Genomic DNA, 18143 nt, shown 5'->3' with positions numbered 1-18143 from the left:
ATTGCCTTCTGATGAACGGTAACAATGTTCTCACCTGTGGTCACTGCATCTGTGTTCGCTGTCAGCATATTCAAATAGTGGTGCATTACAGCAACACATTTGTAGAGATCAGTCAACAAGTATATCATGCTAAATAATGGAAAGAATGTGGATTGAAAAAACGTACATAAAAGATTGTATTGAAAAAAAAATCAGCCTTGGCATTTGGATGTCATCTGGCTGGTCAATTTGCTGTCTATCTTGAAATGAACTAATGGGCTGCTCCCTCTGAAGCACATGGGTAAAAGTCACGGCAAACAAAAAAAGTTTTCTATGCCCCTCCACTAATGAAATTACTGTAATGCAGTAACTTTTTACTGTACACACACACACACACACACGCACACACACAAATAGCAATATTGTTCTTGTTACGACTGAGAGTAAAGTAATGCATTCCAATGCATTTTTAGCCTAAAAGTGTTTTTTTTTTCCTCCCCCAAATTTGCCAAAACGACCGCAAGATTGGAGGAGAAAAGTCCAGGGCTAAATGTTTACTTGCTGATCTACTCCAGCTGAGGTGAAACGGCAGGTTGAATATGGACAATATATATACAAGATGGACATACGGCCATTGCTTTCAGTTGGTCAGAGATAAAGACAAGAAGGACATAGTTATTGTTACAGTAGGTGCATTTAATGCGCGACACCTTATGGAATTATATTTACACCACAAATGCGAGCAAGCAAAGTAAGATTTTGAGCGAGAAAAACGTTTTTTCCTCGCTCAGAAAAAAATTTGAGCGGTCAAAAATAGATTTTGAGAACATAAAAAAGTATTCAGCGCGCAATATTAAGAGTTTGAGAGCAACAATGGATTTTGAGCACAGGAAAAAAAAGTTGCTCGCTCAAAATTCCTTTTTGCTTGTTTGTGACAGCCCTACCTCCCTTGCTCAACATCTAGCTCTCACTCGCTCGAGTTGCCTCCCCTCTGCGCGCTCAGTTCATCGGCTTGGCCAGGAGAAGGTGGGTTTATATCATTAAAGTACAAAAACTAGCAAAATGAAACAATACGGTATTAATAATAATATTAAAAATGATACTCATACATCGTTTCCAAAGTCAGCCTTTTGCCATCCAAGTCCGTGTTGAAGCGATCTCGTTTGCTCGTTCCGGGTGAACACAAGACACAATCTAATCGGAGACCAAGCTGTCAATCAATATGCTTTTCCTAGCTCTGATTGGCTAGCTTTGTGGCACATTCGTAACGTGTGTGGCCAACTGCGGGTGCAGAGAGGACTCAACTCGAGCGTAGCGAGAACTAGATGTTGAGCGAGGGAGGGAGGGCTATCGCGAGGCCCCAATCAGATTTTTAGCGAGCAACTTTTTTTTTTGTGATCAAAGTCTGTTTTTGCTCGCTCAATTTTTTCGGTGCTCAATATCTATTTTTGCTCATTCAAAATGTTTCATTGCTTGCTCGCCATTGTGGCACAAATATAATTTCATATCCACTTGGCCAAATACGAACAGTAGTTTGACAAACCATTAAGAGTGGTGACATTGTGTTGGTGGTTTCGGTTTAAAGAAGACATGGCGCACAAGCCAGGACTTGCTTTCCTGTTGTTTTTCATTTTAATCAATACCGTGTTTCCCTATATAAAGGACACCTGCGTATACGATGCGTTTTTAATTTTAGGGTCAAATTCTGATATTTTCTTTGTTAAACACTAATTATTTGGCTGACAGATGCAATCTTCCTTGAATGATGTTGAATTAAAAAATATCTCATCTTTAAGTTACCCTTTATAGGACACCCCCACACTTCTGGCCTCCATTTTTGGAGAAAAAAAGTGCGTCTTATATTTGGGTAATTATGGTAAATGTTCAGAAGAATGTACATGATGAAAGCTAAACTGATATTGACCTGCTTTGAGGGTTTAGAGACGCTCATCAGAGCAGAGGTCAGCACCCTAGACAGCTCCATCATGACAGGCCTGCCTGCCAATCAAATCAAAGAAGGCCGGCTGTTGGCTTTTCACCAGGCAGCATTAGCTGTCCGATCGCGGACACTACAGTATGTGGAGACTTAACCTCAGTTTACGTCAGCTTACGTGCAACATCATCATGTGTTACATCCTCTCCAGCTGTATCTCATTTATGCCTTGGGGTTCATGTGTCAAAGATCACATTGTTGGTACTCTTCTAATCCAGATCACAGGCTTACTGTATTACGTGTATGGATCGATTCAGTAAATTTGTCAACAAGTATTAATGTCATAGTAGTAATAGAAATACAGCTGCTATGGTTTCGATTTTGTTGAATTTCAGACTTTTCTGCCATCATCTACTACAATTATTTGATTTTCCTTTCATTTATTAAATTATTCATGTTTGACTACTGCATGCAACCTTTCCTGTTCTAAACTTTTCTGAATATCACAACTTTAGGGATTACCAAAAAACTATATTACCAAATCAACATTTAATCAACCTATGCTGTTAGATAGGAATGCATGGGCCAAAATTGAATCTTATACATGGAAACCAATTCACAATACGATTTTAATTTGATTTGGCTATATGAGCCATGAAAAAACAATTAAAAAAGTGAACATTTAGGAAGAATAATATCTTTCCAACGTTAGAAAGATCCACAACATGCATAATAACAAACTGTAATTTAAATGCTCCATGAGGTCTGCGGAAATTGAAGAGATTCTTCCACATGGCCTAATTTGAGTTTATTCGTCAAACAGCCAGCTGACTTGAATTGAAAAGGGGAAAATAATAAATGCAGGCACGAGAGAAGTAAAGTGACAGCTGTAGAAGGCTTTTGTGTGAATGATTTAGAGGTTGGGAAAGGAAATGCATAAAGGAAATCATTGTTGAGCCCCTCTTTCGGCAAAATTCTTTTGGCATTTTCAAGTACCTTTAAAACTAATTTCAAAAGATCAAACTAAAACTTTTGGCAAACGCCGAAGCATCATAAGTCCGACATTTTCCTTACAATGATGTTTTGTGGGGTCCCACGAGTCAAAATCTGATATTTCGAATAATATTTCATACCGTATGTGGAATATTAATCATCCATCTGAGTGAACAGACATCTTGCCACTTGTTCTCGACCAAAAAATGTTTGTGAACGTCACATAACCAAACTGAAAACAGGAAATGAATGAATGAATGTGTTAGAATAAGTTCATATAGGTTATCCCATATTTGTTTAATGCAATCAGTACAGTTACATTGGAAGAATAGTATGTTTTTTATGCAACCATTAGTATGTTTGTTATGCAATCAATTAGTATGTTTGTTATGCAATCAGTATATTGATAGATTAACAGCTGCAAGAAAAAGACAAGCACGTGACCCGATCAACGGGGGTCCCGGCTTCGTGTAAAAGGCCCTTGTCTTCCTTCTATTTGTTGTTTATTGAGTGTTCTAGGTTACTTGAACCTAACAGCATTAATGAATGAACGAATGAATCGGGCATGGGCGGCACATTGGTTAGTATGTACACCTCATAGTTCAGGGGTCACAGGTTTGATTCAGGCTATGGCTTTCCTGTGTGGAGTCTGCATGTTCTTCCCATGCCTGCATGGGTTTTCTGCGGGTGCTCTGGTTTTCTCCCACATTCCTCAAATCATACAGGGAAGGTATATTGGACACTCCAAATTGCCCTTAGGTGTGTTTGTAAGTGTGAATGCTTGTTTGTTTATGTGTGCCCTGCAATTGGTTGGCAACTAGTTCAGGGAGTTGAGGGGCACAGGTTCATATCCACCTCGCTCCGGACTTCCGGTATGGAGTTTGCATGTTCTCACTGAGCCTGTGTGCGTTCTCTCCGGGCACTCTGGCTCCCTCCCACACTCCAAAAACATGCACGGCAGGTGTATTGGACGTTATAAGGTGTCCTTAGGTGTGATTGGGTGTGTGAATGTTTGTTCGTTTCTGAGTGCCCTGCAATCTGCCGGCAACCAGTTGAGGGTGTACCGCGCCTACTGCCCGACGATGAGAACCAATGACCCAAGTGAGGATAAGTGGCTCAAGAAAATGGATGGAGAGATGGAAGCAGGTATACTTTCTAAGAAGTTTGTATGGTGAAAAAGTGTGGAAGATGACTTACGTGCCTTTCAAAAAAGCATGTTCTCTATTTCAGGCATTAATTTTATTATTGTTGAAAATATTTAGTGCAGATCACTGATGACTCTGAGCTCAGTAGATTCTAAATCACTCTCTGGAGATGCGTTGCCAGCCCTTCACTGCATCTGCCTTGACTTTGTAATCAGTAAGTGGATAGCATGTTCTGTTGGCTTGACACCAAGCCAGAGACGGTGCCAATATATTTTTCCAGAATTTAAAGATCTGCAAATGTTTTATATTTCAAGTTTTTTCAAGTTGAAATTCAGAAATGTTGAAGCCCCTGGAAATGGAACTACATACTTTTGAGGAACCCCTTAATGCATCTAACTCATGATATTTTTCCTCTTACCACAGTTAAATATATGCATATAAATTTTAGTTTTTTAGAGTTTAGCTTTCAAGCACAAACTTGATACGAGAGTTGATGCCATAGGGCAGGGGTGTCAAATGGACAGGGGCGCCAAATGAAAAAAATTGACTACAATCTGATGGCCGGACTGATCAAATGTTTATTAAAAAAAATGAAAACGACCACACATCATCTCGTGCACCTAATTGAACCTGCTGAAAACCTAAAAATAATATATGATTGGGTAGGAAGAATAAAGCAATATTTTCTTATAGGTCTGTCAGTAATATTTTAATTTTCAACAGGCATAAAAGACAAACTTGATATAAAAACCCTCATAATATGCTTTATTATTTAATGTGCATTAAATAAATGAGGTGATGTTTTTCAAGGCAGCATAAGTTTATTGTATTTTATTCAGGAAATGGCAGAAGTAGGCTATTTTTTCTTCCGAGAAATAAATAATATCAGCAATTTTCTATCAGTCACTCAAGTTAAATACTTTTATATAATACATACATAATACTTTGAATAATATATTGGTGGTAATTTATTCACGTATAGGAGGACTTTAACTTCAGGGGGTACATTTTTCACAACGGCACTCATTTCTTACCTGACAAAATCACGTATGGCTGAACCGGTGCTTTGGTTCCCCCTGTAGACCCTGGGTTGGGGTCTTGACACCTCTCCATACAGATAGATCATCAGTTCTGTAGTTGTGCCATGCATTGGGCATTGTCAGAGGTGTCATGCTCTCAACCACGTCGTTTTTTTGTTTTTTTTCTTATCACAGTGCTGCTTTTAGATTGATGGACATGAGCAATGGTGTTTCGGCTCAGGCTCACATTTAAAAAGAGTTGCCTTTTGCCTGGGCAAAACGTGATTAAGCCCTTCTGTAAATGGCCGGACAGAATTTGTGAGCTCTGCTGATGTGTGATTCAGCTTTTCTGAACAGAGCCTGTCGAGTTTTAAGACCTTGTTTTGATTCTTCAACCTTCTGTAGCCTTTGTTTCATGTCCATATTCTGTTTTCGTGACAAAACTCTTAGATCGAGCCTGCATTGTTCCTGCAATTTATCTCGCCACCAAGCAAAGTGAGATTAGCTATTGCTTCTCCATTAGCTTTTTTGTTCGCCGCCCTTGTGAGGATAAGCAGCTCTAGATAATGGATGGATAGTAGATGGTTTATAGCAAGGGACAAAGTAATTTTAAATTGATGCAAAAGAAAACCAGATTAGACTTGGGCAGAAAATTAGGCGGGCGGGGTCAGAACACTGGCAGGGTGAACAGGACGGCGAGCATGTGGATAGTTAGGGGCAGGCAAAATGAGTGGACGCTAGAAGGCTTGGCATGTGGAGCAACTAAATCTGGCGTGGACTGACAAGCAAAGGCAGGTTTATATACTAGGTAGGTATGTTGCTGCACCTGATGGCGATTGGACTGATTGGACTGATTGGACGGAGTGTGGTGAGGCAGGTTGGTGAGGGAGAATAAGTTGGCTGAAGCTGGCAGACTGTGACAATGAGACCTTGCTCTTGCTGCATAAATGCTGTGTCATGTCCAACCTCTCTTTCATTCCACTGTTTTTTTTATACCTTCCATCATCAAATGTATGTGGTAGAAATAGTGTGCGTGTTGTGGCATGGTTTTGACAGTGAAAGGGATGGCGCACTAAATGTAGCCTTCTCTCAATATCTAAATTAAAGCTGGCCTTGAGATCCATTTGAATTATTCATCATGGAACACTGGAAGTTGCTGCTTCTACAAAATAGCAGATTTTTTTGGGGTGGGTAAGATCAGATAAATCTGTTCATTTTGATGTAAAATGATTCTAGACTTGCATTTCTGTAGCACAGTGAAGATTTTGGTGTACAGCATGCTGTACATGCATTCCACACAATATGCACACATTCTTGTGAAAATTATACTGACTTTCCTCGACCAGTGCCTCGATCGGGTTATTCATCTTGTCCCGCCAACTTCCCCTTTCCTTGCAGAACCAAAACCTATTATTGGAAAGTTTCATGCTGTTGCGGAGCACTGCATCGTGGCATATACCCTCACGCCTTGCCGCCTTGTCTTCCCCTGTCAGAAACTGTGTTGAATGTATCTTGGACGGTTTGAGCTCGTTTAGTCGAAGGATCTTTGCCCTGTACTGCAGGTAATGACAATAAAGGATAACTGACCTGATAGACTTGGAAAAGATTAGCACATATTGTTTTATAAACATTGATAGTTGGCGGACAATGTATTCAAATTACTTAATCAGACAGTCAAACAGAATCTAAATATGTTCACAAACACAGCCTGTTATCCCCTAAAGTTCCTTTGTTCAAATAAGTTCTGCAATGATTATTTTTTCCGCTTCATCATCTGCATCCACTCATCAATGTTGTTGTGTTAGGCACAAACAAATGTCGGAAGTAAGCACTATTGCTGCAGCTGCATAAACAACAATAACTTGACTAGTGCCGTGAAACCAAATAAGAACATATTTTGTTAATGCTGTTTGCACAGCTTAAAGTACCCTATTAAAATCATGTTACAGAACATTAGTTGCATTTACATTGTATCCCTTATTGGCCTTATGTGACACAATGCCTCTGCGTGTGTGTTTTACCAATAGAATTTTAAGTGACGAATAACAGATAGCTCTGTGCCCTGCTTATAATGCAGTTAGATAAGTGTAGTACGATACAAAAAGTGAAGTAGGGTTCTGCTGGGAAGAACATTTTGCCCGGGACTTTTAGACACCGTCCATCGACAAAAAGGGTAGTTGGGGGAATCAGGCATTTTCCCAAAATTTTAAATGGCCACGACGCCCACTAACAAAGGTGACAACAGAAAGCAACAACACAATCAAGAAACATTAGAAATAGTCAGAATCAAGGCAGAACTTATTCTATACATGAGAAGTCTCTGAAAGCAGAGTTGTGCCGTATAGTTGTGTGTGTGGGTGTGTGTGCGTGGTTGTGCGTGTGTGTGTGTGTGTGTGTGTGTGTGCGTGTGTGTGTGTGTGTGTGTGTGTGTGTTGTTTGCTGGTGTATGAGACTTTTTGATGGCATTGGGATTACAATGACAGGTTACTCTCATTGTATGTATATTCTGTACATTTGCAGGAATCCAATATGCCTACATGAAATGAATTAAATCCATTTTGAAGAAAAAAAAATGGAAGTTTCTTCACTGAACTCAGATGAAAAGTACTTGTACAGGTTTGTCTTTTAATAGTGTCGCAGCGATTTTGAAAAATGTAAATAATTTTCTGTATTTTTGTTATTGCATTTGTCAGTTTGAAGTCATATCAGTGACGAGTTGGTTTTAAGATTTTTTTTTTTTTATGAAAGGTGAACAATTTTACCCATGTTTTTAGTTCTGACTAGTTCTTACTGTGTAGAGTATTTTGGTTAATGTGTGAGTATGTGGGGGGGGGGGGGGGGGGTGTTTTTATCTTGTAATGCAATATCTGTATACATCATTACATGGTGCTAAACTTCTAGATCCTGTTATCCTACACATGACCACAACAACGTGGCAGAGATCAAAGTAGTGCTTGTATGAATAGTTGTTTTCCCCCAAATGTATGGCATTCTCGTATTGCTTTATATGTCAAAGTCCACATAAACGCAGCAAGGTGCATAACTGTGAGCATTATCTGGTATTATAAATCACGTACAGCGAACTCCTCCCATCTTCATTATGTTGAAATGTTAGTAAATTGTATAATCGTTATTTTGAGTGTTTCAGATGGAACTCCCTGCGATCTGTATTACTTTTCAACAAGTTGGTTTCGTGACATAAAGCTCCATTGCTCCTGTCACTGTGAGTGCAGGCTCACAAAGCTGCTTGCACGCACGGGTACTGTTGTTACATAATATAAAAAGAGTGAACCCACCTTGTTGTGATTTAGGATTTGTAACATTAACGGGAATATGAAAACATTTCATATTCCTACTCTGACATCTTACCTGCCGCTGAATATATTAGAGGAGGAATTTCAAAAGCTTTCATTTTTTTCATTTTTGTTATCTTCCTTGTGTTCATTAGCATAAGTACTGTGGCGCAGTGACTGGAGAAGCTGTTTTATAGGCAGAGATAACCTGCTTGAAAAACCAGCTTAAACACCACTTCTTAAAGGACCGCATGAGGGTCAGAGGGGCTGATCTCAAGTGTTGTCTGAACGAGAGCACCTGAATGTGACGCGATGTTTTCTAGAGCTCACCGTCACTACCACCGCCACTGAGCTTTTAATCCACATCCTGTCCATGAGTCGCATCTTCACTTAAGATAATGAATTATGAATCCACACTGGGATGATATTCAATATTAAATGAACTTTATATCTTCATTTGATGACAGTCGCCCTGCCAATGTGTGCGTCAATCCTGTCTGTACTCAGATGCCGAAGAGAAGCACAATATCATCTAGAAGCATGATGGAGATGTACAATGCTGGCACGTCGCGCATGCATGCAGACTTGTCCAATTGATTGTGTTGGCGGGGTTACAGGATCTCACTGAAGTGTGTAGACTCCTCACATTTTGGGGAAATATTCCATTACAGCGGATTGCAAAGTAATCCACAACCTTTTACTTTTTTTCTATATTTTAGGTTACAGCCTCATTCCAAAAGGGAATTCTTTTTTCCCCCTCATAATTTTACAGTACTTTGCTGAAATGTAAACTTGTCAGCTTACAAAACAGTGTAAATGTTTCACTTCCTTTAAAATTATATACTGTAATGAATTAAAATGTCTACAAAAAAAAAGATCCAAGAGTGGTTGAAACTGAGCCAAATCCAAAGCATTTTGTCGAGTGAGAGAGAATTGTGAGCAGGCTGCAGTACTATCATTTGAACAGGACGTGTACTTTTGTAAGATTATGTCACTGCATATTTCTATTGATTGATCAATAATAACTGATCAGTGATTTTAATGTTGCATTTTGGCCTGACTATGTCATCTGCCCAAGTGACTGCTGATGGCAATTATCTTAATAGAGCTATATTGATTTATGTGCACTGTTCCCGTTTAAATAAGTAAATAAATAAATAAAGTACAAGCGACCAAGAAAGTGGATGGATGGATGGATGGATGGATGGATGGATGAATAAATCAATAATAAAAATACAGCCATTAAGTTCTAAACTTCTACAACCAAAACTGAATAAACCCCTGTGAGTGAAAGTTTCCAAATATTGCCCCAAGTGTGAAAAGGGACCTACAAAATAATATGGTTTATGAATATTGTCTGCATCCAAACATCCTTTTTGTTTCGCTGGTTCTATTAAAGCAGGCTTAAAACACCATCCAGAAAATAATTGGCCAAGACAACATTTCATACTTGCCAGCAGGAGCAGAGACATTACATGGGCCTTATTGACAGCTAGCAGCCTTTCCTTCCATTCACTGCTCGTTTCCTTGGTGAGACTATGATGAATCTCAGTCAGTCTCTGAATTCCACGTCAATATTAATGGATTGAAGGACATTTTGTCAGTACTGACCGAAAAATGTTGATTTTCTCAGATTCATCACAATTTTACCAAGGAACTGACTTGGTACTGTTCTGCAAGCTATAGACTGACTATCCAAATGAGAGGTGTAGTCACAACTGAAATTTCCCACAAAAAGGCTCACTCTGAAGCTAGCATGTTGAGTCTGCTAGGCCTTCCCAAATCGTAAAAGGAGGATAAATGTCACTATAGTCACTACAGAACACATCAGGCAGTTGTTCCTTTTGCCTGAATACACAAGTGGCCAGGCTGCTCTTTCCTCTGCCCAGGCTGCATTAAAAAAACGTTAAGATGCTCAGCACACAACTGTATTGTACATTTATGAGAACACGGAAGAGACTGAAGGTTCACTGGAGCGTTAGCAGTTCACAAGAGGGGGTGGGGGTTGGGGGGCACTATGACGAGCAACCTTTAACGGCTGAGTTGCACCACTAGGAACTCACTTGCCGCTTTTGGCCTTGATGTTTTTTTTTTTTTTTTTTTTTCCTGCACTTATCTCCGGTCACTAATGGATTAATGCTTAAAAAGTAATCATCTGAAAACACTCGGGCATTTTAAATATAAAGTCTTGCACAATATTTGCATATTACAGGGTCACAACCTTCCAAATAAGAGTGTAAAAACATACTGCATGAGACAGGTAATTTATGAATTAATTACTGTGGGATCCGACCATGTTTATCTGGAGAAGTGAAGCCTGATAAACATGAGTACAGTGGGCCCCCGGGTTACGAACTTAATCCGTTCAGCGGCTACGCTCGTATCTCGAATTGCTCGTATAGCGGGCAATCCAAACCCATGTTAATTCGTGAATGCGTGCAACGCGCGCAGAAGCCTTAGGTAAAATCATCACGCTGTATACATGTATTAATATTAAGTGACATAATCTACTGTACAGTTGCATTAAATAACAAATACAAAGGAAAAATGACTTTTACCTTTGGAAAGACGTGACTTGTGCTGAGATAAGCAGAGATGAGCAGAGATGAATGCTCGAAGTCAATACGGTAAATCAGATATGCTATTGGTCTTACAGTGTCACAGTAACTTTTTCAGTCAGGGTTTTCTCTACTTCCTTCCATCCCAACCAGCTGTGCCATCAAGCTAGATAAAGGCGTTCGGCCAATAGCATATCGGCACTTCTGTGATTGACGTGTGACGCCGGCCAATAGCATCTCCGTGAGTGAGACCGGGTGACCTTAATCGACCAATAGCATATTGGCGTCTCCTTGACTGACTGATAATTATTCGCACTTTTTTTTTAAACGGTTGGAATGTATTGACATCTTATTGATTAAAACACATTTAAACCTGTGACGATTTTTTGTCCTGCAATCGGCACACTTAATTTCATGTCAGCTGTTTTTCCCGACGTGAATTGAGCTAGGTAGAGGCGGAGGGGAGGTTGTGTGTGTTGTATTAACTAGGCACCACACTTATGGCTTGTTCGAGCGTCAGTTCACTGTTGGTTTCAACTCACAGAATTGCAACAATGGCGCTGTCCCAAAGCATGTCGGGAGGTCGCCGACTACCATGACATGCAGTTTTGTCAAGCAACCATTATATAGCACTGTAATACCACCCGTAACAGAGTGCAGAGATCAACGTCTTACGTTAATACAGCAACGCATATAGGCTATTGGTCTTACAGTGTTACAGTAACTCTTTCAGTCATGGTGCAAATCACGGAGATACTAAAACATCATCCTCTTATTTCTTCCTTTACCGCTGCTAGTAATTTTAGAAGCTATGTCTAACAGATAAAGTTTGCAAAGTCTTCAAAACATTCCGTTTTTCACTCATTTTGTCTACTTCCTTCCATCCTGTCCCATCAAGCTAGATAAAGGCGTTCGGCCAATAGCATATCGGCATTTCTGTGATTGACGTGTGACGCCGGCCAATAGCATCTCCGTGAGTGAGACCGGGTGACCTTAATCGACCAATAGCATATTGGCGTCTCCTTGACTGACTGATAATTATTCGCACTTTTTTTTAAACGGTTGGAATGTATTGACAATTAATTAAAAAAAAACACACATTTAAACCAATGACAATTCTTTGTCCTGCAATCGGCACATTTAATTTCATGTCAGCTGTTTTTCCCTTTAGCTGTACAAACACTACACTTAAATGGTAATATATTTAGACACCGTGAGTGAGACAGTCAGTGTGAGATTGTAAGACCAATAGCGTTCACGTTACCGCCATAAGTATCTGTTAATGATTGTAGATGACGCAACTGCTGAATATGTTGACGTAGTTAGGTGAGAACATTTCTACATACTCAATGGCTGGTTTGTCGGAATGCTCGCAAGACGAGAGGTTTGCTCGTAAGCGGAGGACAAAAATCTCCCTGATCCACGCTCGTAAGGCGAATTGTTCGCAAATCAGGATGCTCGTAAGCCGGGGGCTGACTGTATTAGGTGTACTGCAAACCGTATTTGAACCAAGCTGCAACACTCCTGTAGGCAACATTCAGGGAGCAAGGAAGACATGATAACCATTGGACTTAATACGAGAGCATAACATTCTAAGGGCGCACAAATCACACACACGCAAACCCCAGCTAGTGTGCCAAACTCTTCAAGTTCCACACATACAACAACACGGCTATGCAAACAACACTTTTAAATGACAAACTCTTGGCCTTGGACATTCAGGCTATGTTTGAGACGTGCTGTCACCCTGCTGCATTGTCTTTTTTCTTCGTTACAATTTGTCAAGTGACAGTGTCTAAATCATTTTGCCAAAAAGGGAAAAAGCTCAGAGGTGTTGCTAAAATCAGATGACAAGAAAAGCAAAACAAAGAATCTCTCTGTCTATTGCATAATGCCTTGCAATAGCCCTCTGCGGGCTCAATCTTTATAGACAGCAATGGTATTTGGCTTTAATATCTAGCGCATCTTGATATTTGTTGCTGGTGCAAAGCTCTTCAAGCATGTTCTTTTGTGAAATGAGCAAGACCAAATCATGCAGGGCCCTCGGCCGACCAAAGCGGTTTTCCCTCAACTTCGGAGGCACCTGACGATTTGCTGTTTGAACGCAGACTAAACCTTACAGGTCAGCATGTACTTTGAGCTCTTTGAGCTTCTGCACGGGCTCTGGCGAGCGTGTCTATTTCCTCTGCGATCTCAAAGAGTGTGTGCCTCTTGAACAATGATTTTAATAGGATTGAGAGACGCAAGTCCATTGGCCAGGCAGGTAGTTAGCTGTGTTCACACCCACAACGGTGCAAAGGACTGTGTCTAACTATGTGCATCTATAGTGCAAACATACCAAAAAAAAAACAAAAAAAAACACCAATGTAAGGGGTTAGATACCTATAAAGAAATTTAGACTGACGGCACAATTTATGACTTGCAGATTTGTATCCTGACAACAAACTAATTCCAAATGTGTTTTCCTTGTTTATTCTGTTGATAATTTATATTACATTCTTGTACAATAAATATATCTTACAACATCTATATCAATCAAAGTCAATTGTACACACTCCAAAACTGTCAGTTGTAGTTCGATTGAACCATTAGCAAACAGAACTCTGCCATTGCAAAGTGAGTGAATTAAGCGTGTGAATCATAATAGTAAGGCAGGCAAGCCCACAATCAGCTCATTAACGTCAAAGCCCTTGAATGGTATCGTGCTGATTGGTTACAGCATGAACCAAAATGCACAGCACCAACATCAATGCCTCACCGTGAACAAGAAGCAGTCATTCAGAGCCAAGGGCTGCAGGTGGGGATGGAGTGAAATAAAAGCATGTGGCAATTTGTTAACCCGCCCAATTTCATCCCGTGGCCTTTGTTGGGAATTGTGAAATGATACACTTCAATTTGGATTGCGTGTGACAGCATTAACTGCCATTAGATCAGGCAGAGAAGAAAACAGCGTAGAGGTGAATTGCCCGTAATCTCAAATAATTCAGCCCACTCATCACACATACCTGTAGAATCTGCAAAAATAGCTGATTACTACTTCAGACATCCGCTTTTGTACAAACAGTGCATACTGTAAATGCAGTATTGTCTGTTGCCACCATTACTTTGTTTAAAATGGCACTTCCTAGCAGTAGAATCAGAATCATACATATTAAAAAGTAATGCACTTATGTACTTACTTATTCAAGCATTTTAGTACACTAACCCAGATTATTACATATGGTCTGCTTAGCTTTGCTACATCTCACTTTGGATTGTACTGATGACTTTTGAAGAGTAATGTCTAAGTAATGTAAGTAATGTCTTGTGCTTTGTAGAATGATGCAGATAAAAGTTTTAAAGATCCGTTTGTCGTACTTGGACATAACATGATCTCGTTCTGCAAACATTTCATCAAGTGTAAAAAATAAAAAATAAAGTAGTGCTAGTGTATCATTTAGAATGTCTAAAATGACTAAAATCCACCTATCTATTGTTGGCCTCACATGGCGTGTGGGTCTGAAAGGAATTTGTTTGACAACATCCAGGAGCAGAGATGGATTGATGCTTGATGAATTTTTATGGCGCTGTGTCAGTCAAAAATATCATATTGGGGCAAACTGTTGGTGTGATTAGAGGACTTGCAGGACCCAGGGGCCTTTTTAGGTTTGCTGAAGTATGCATCTTATCTCAAATCTAGGTGCAGTGCTGCAAAGATGTCTCTGGTGTATTTCACTTTGAATAAACTCCAGTCCAGAGTCCGGAGGCTTACGAAAGCGATTCTCTGTTCGCACCGAAGCTCCCTTACATTCCTGAATGTGTCACATCACGTCATGCAGATATCTAAACAGAAATACATATGGCTACAAAGTTGGCTGCTTGACAGTTAAGGTCAGAGACAAATACAGTAATGGATCCTGCACACTGAGTACTCACCCTGTGTCTTTGAATCTGCTGAGATGAAGCTCATTAATTTGGATTAGAAAGTTGAATAGCTGTACATGCCTGCAAAGTCCCTTCTGTAAAATTCAAGCTATTTTGGGGGAAAGTGTCTATTTGCAGTTTGGATTGTGCTGTCATGTGTCGTCTATAGTCAAGGGAAGGGGAATGGGCTTAATGATAAGGGGCTAAGCTTCACACCAAATTGTGCAAGGTTTCACAATGATAGCATTCACCGTCTCAGCTCTTCCTTAAGATAATGCGGCCAATGAGATAACAGAGCACCCCCCATCATGAGTCCCATCTTTCTGAATGCGCTTCTTTTAAAATCTTCATTGGCTTCCAATATTGTATTTACTTCAGAGTATCAACTCAGATGACAGAATTTTGCTCTTAAAGTATGTATTATATGATATAATTAATTTATATATATATATATATATATATATATATATATATATATATATATATATATATATATATATATATATATATATATATATATATATATATATATATATATAGGGTGCCAAGACTCAAAACCTGTACACTTTCATAACCTGTACACTTTCATACATCAAGCTTGAGACTAAAGTAAGGCAAAGCTAGATATTTAGTGTGCTAAGTGTGTCTTTTCAAATGCTTTTAGTTTATTATGTTGGGCAGAGGTTGCGGGAAGGTATTCATTACAGGTGATCAAGGCCCTGGAATCTGGTGGATTTATCCACATCTTATTACTGAGCTCAGACATTCATGCACACACGCGCACACTCGCACCCACACATGCTATCCATGGTGCGCATGAATTGTGGAAAAAACTGCTGTTTTACAGCAACAGTGTTTCTCTGAATTCAGTTTCTCATAATTTCCCTGTTTTCTTTTTATTTTTGGTCAAAAAGACACAATGAGGTTTCCATCCATCCATTTTCTATAGCTGCTTATACTCACAAGGGTCGCATTCTTGCTGCTGCTTATCCCAGCTGATTTGGGGCGGCAAGCGGGGGACACCCGCTGAGATGAACAACCATTCACGCACCCAATCACACCTGACGACAATTTAGTTTGTTTAGAAAGAGATATTTTGCTAAATGGTAAATGGACTTTCACTTATATAGCGCTTTTCTACCTCGGGTACTCGAAGCACTTTACACTAACTAGTCATTTACCGACTGATAATGCTGCATCAGGAGCAGCTTGGGGTTCAGCATCTTGCTCAAGGACACTTTGACATGGTCGTGATGGTCGGGGGATCGAACCCGTAGCCTCTCGGCTGGGAGCCGACCACTCTACCACCGAGCCATGCCGCCCCCGTAAACCAAATATCTAAATTCAAGTCGCATTATAAACTCTGTATATTTGCCTTCTCCAGCTGTTGAGCAGCCAAGATGCCTGCAGCACGTTTTATGAGTCTGAAAAAGCAATTGAACACGTCTACTGATAAATGATGCAATAATATGACAGATGATGTGGATACAGTTGATGTCTTGCAGTAACATCGTCATGTATTCATGACTCCAAAGCAATTGGGTCACATAAAACATAAATGTAGTGACCTAAAGTCATCAGTGTACAAGAGGGACCGAGGTCATTTTTAATGCTTTCAGATGACTGCTTATTATTGGATGGTATGATTGCAAAGTGTTACCTTTTCATCACCATTGAGATGAGATTTTAAGGCTGTAATATACATAGAGTGAAAGCAACATGAGAGATCAATTTCAAAGTGTCAAACAAAATTATTAATTGTAGAGCGATGTTTATATGAATAGAATTGAATGCAAGCCTTTATTGTCACAGTGCAGAGTATAAAGAGATTACAGAAGATAAAAAGAATACAATAGAATAAATAATAAATAATCAATACACAGCAGCTCATTTATGCAGTCAGCGCAGTTGAAGATGTAACGTGCAGCAGTGCAAGTGGTCAAGTGCATGAGGGTATCATCTGTGTTTCTTTAAGTACGTTATAACGTATGAGAAGAAACTGTTGGTAAGTCTGGTTGTTCTTGATTTGATGGACTTATAACGTCCGCCGGATGGCATCAATTAAAACAGATGATGACCGGGGTGTGAATTGTCCGTAATGACGCTATTGGCTATTGAGGGGATGCGTGAATTTGCAACGTTTAACAGAGAGGGGAGGAGGCAACTGATGATTTTTTTTTTTTTTCTGCAGTGTTAATGATTTCTTGTCCGCAGCGGAGCATCCAGTAAACCACACAGAGATGCAGTGTGTTATGATGCTCTCAATTGTTGACCTGTAGAAAAACACCAGGAGCTTCTTGGAAACATCATTTATTCTGAGTACTCTCAGGATGTTGAGACGCTGTTGTGCTTTCTTCACTGCTGCCTCCGTGTGAATTGTCCATGTGATGCCATCAGAAATGTGAATGCCCAAGAATTTGAATGAGTGCACTCTCTCTGAAGTCTATTATCAGTTCTTTTGTTTTGGCGGTGTTGAGGATGAGGTTGTTGACAGAGCACCACTCGGATGGGTCGTGGACTTTTTGCCTGTAATTTTAAAGTGTCTTCATCAATAATTTTTTCATCCACTTGTTGAATGAGCTCCTGTTGGATTTTTTTGTTTTTGTTTATATACTGTATACAATTTATTAAGTGCTGATTAGGGTCAGGGACTGCATTGTACTGGATGAAGTGCCACAGTAGCTCCCCTACACTATCCTTAGAGTTTTTCCTTTTTTTTTTTTTTGATTCTTAAACGTTAAAAAGAAAACTACTCCCGTTCCTAAACTAAAACCCCAAACACTGCTTTGCACTCAAGTTAATCATTTGTATTACATGCTGCGCAAAAATGTGAACACAAGTGACTGCTTTACATAATTTTCAAATGAGCAACACAATCCTTGCAAACAAAACGCATTTATAACTATTATTTACTTGGGATGTAATGCCTTTTTTTTTCCCAGACCAAACCAATGCGACTACTCAACTCGTATCGCCTAATTTGTTCCAACCTCGAAATAAATGCCATATTATATTTGTAGTAGTCTGTAAAACTGATACCAGTTACAGATAGCACTGATACTTTTGATGCATTAGTAGTGGTTTAGATTTGGGGGGAATTTCTTGAAGAGCGGATCAGTTAGGTAGGGCACAGTCTTGCACTTTTTTTTCCTAAATGTCTGAACTCTAAAAGTCATTCAAATAGCAAAATTTCTCAAACTATTACGTAACTACAATCGCAATAACACTCACAGGGCACAAACCCTGCATTTGTTAATTTGCAACACACATATCCAAAATGTGAAAACAACTGACTGCCTAAAATTTTTCCAAATAATCAA

The 18143-nt window shown here is 39.6% G+C and overlaps 1 protein-coding gene across 2 annotated transcripts in view; it reads right to left on the bottom strand.

Annotated features, from left to right (window-relative positions):
* Positions 1-18143, bottom strand: part of dlgap4a (discs, large (Drosophila) homolog-associated protein 4a) — a 69888-nt gene that overhangs the window by 37090 nt on the left and 14655 nt on the right. The window lies entirely within an intron of this gene.

The sequence above is a fragment of the Hippichthys cyanospilos genome, chromosome 2, assembly GCF_059441005.1.
Source record: "Hippichthys cyanospilos isolate Australia breed blue-spotted pipefish chromosome 2, RoL_Hcya_1.0, whole genome shotgun sequence".
NCBI classification, from domain to species: Eukaryota; Metazoa; Chordata; class Actinopteri; order Syngnathiformes; family Syngnathidae; genus Hippichthys; species Hippichthys cyanospilos.
This window is presented reverse-complemented; position numbering and strand designations above follow the sequence as displayed.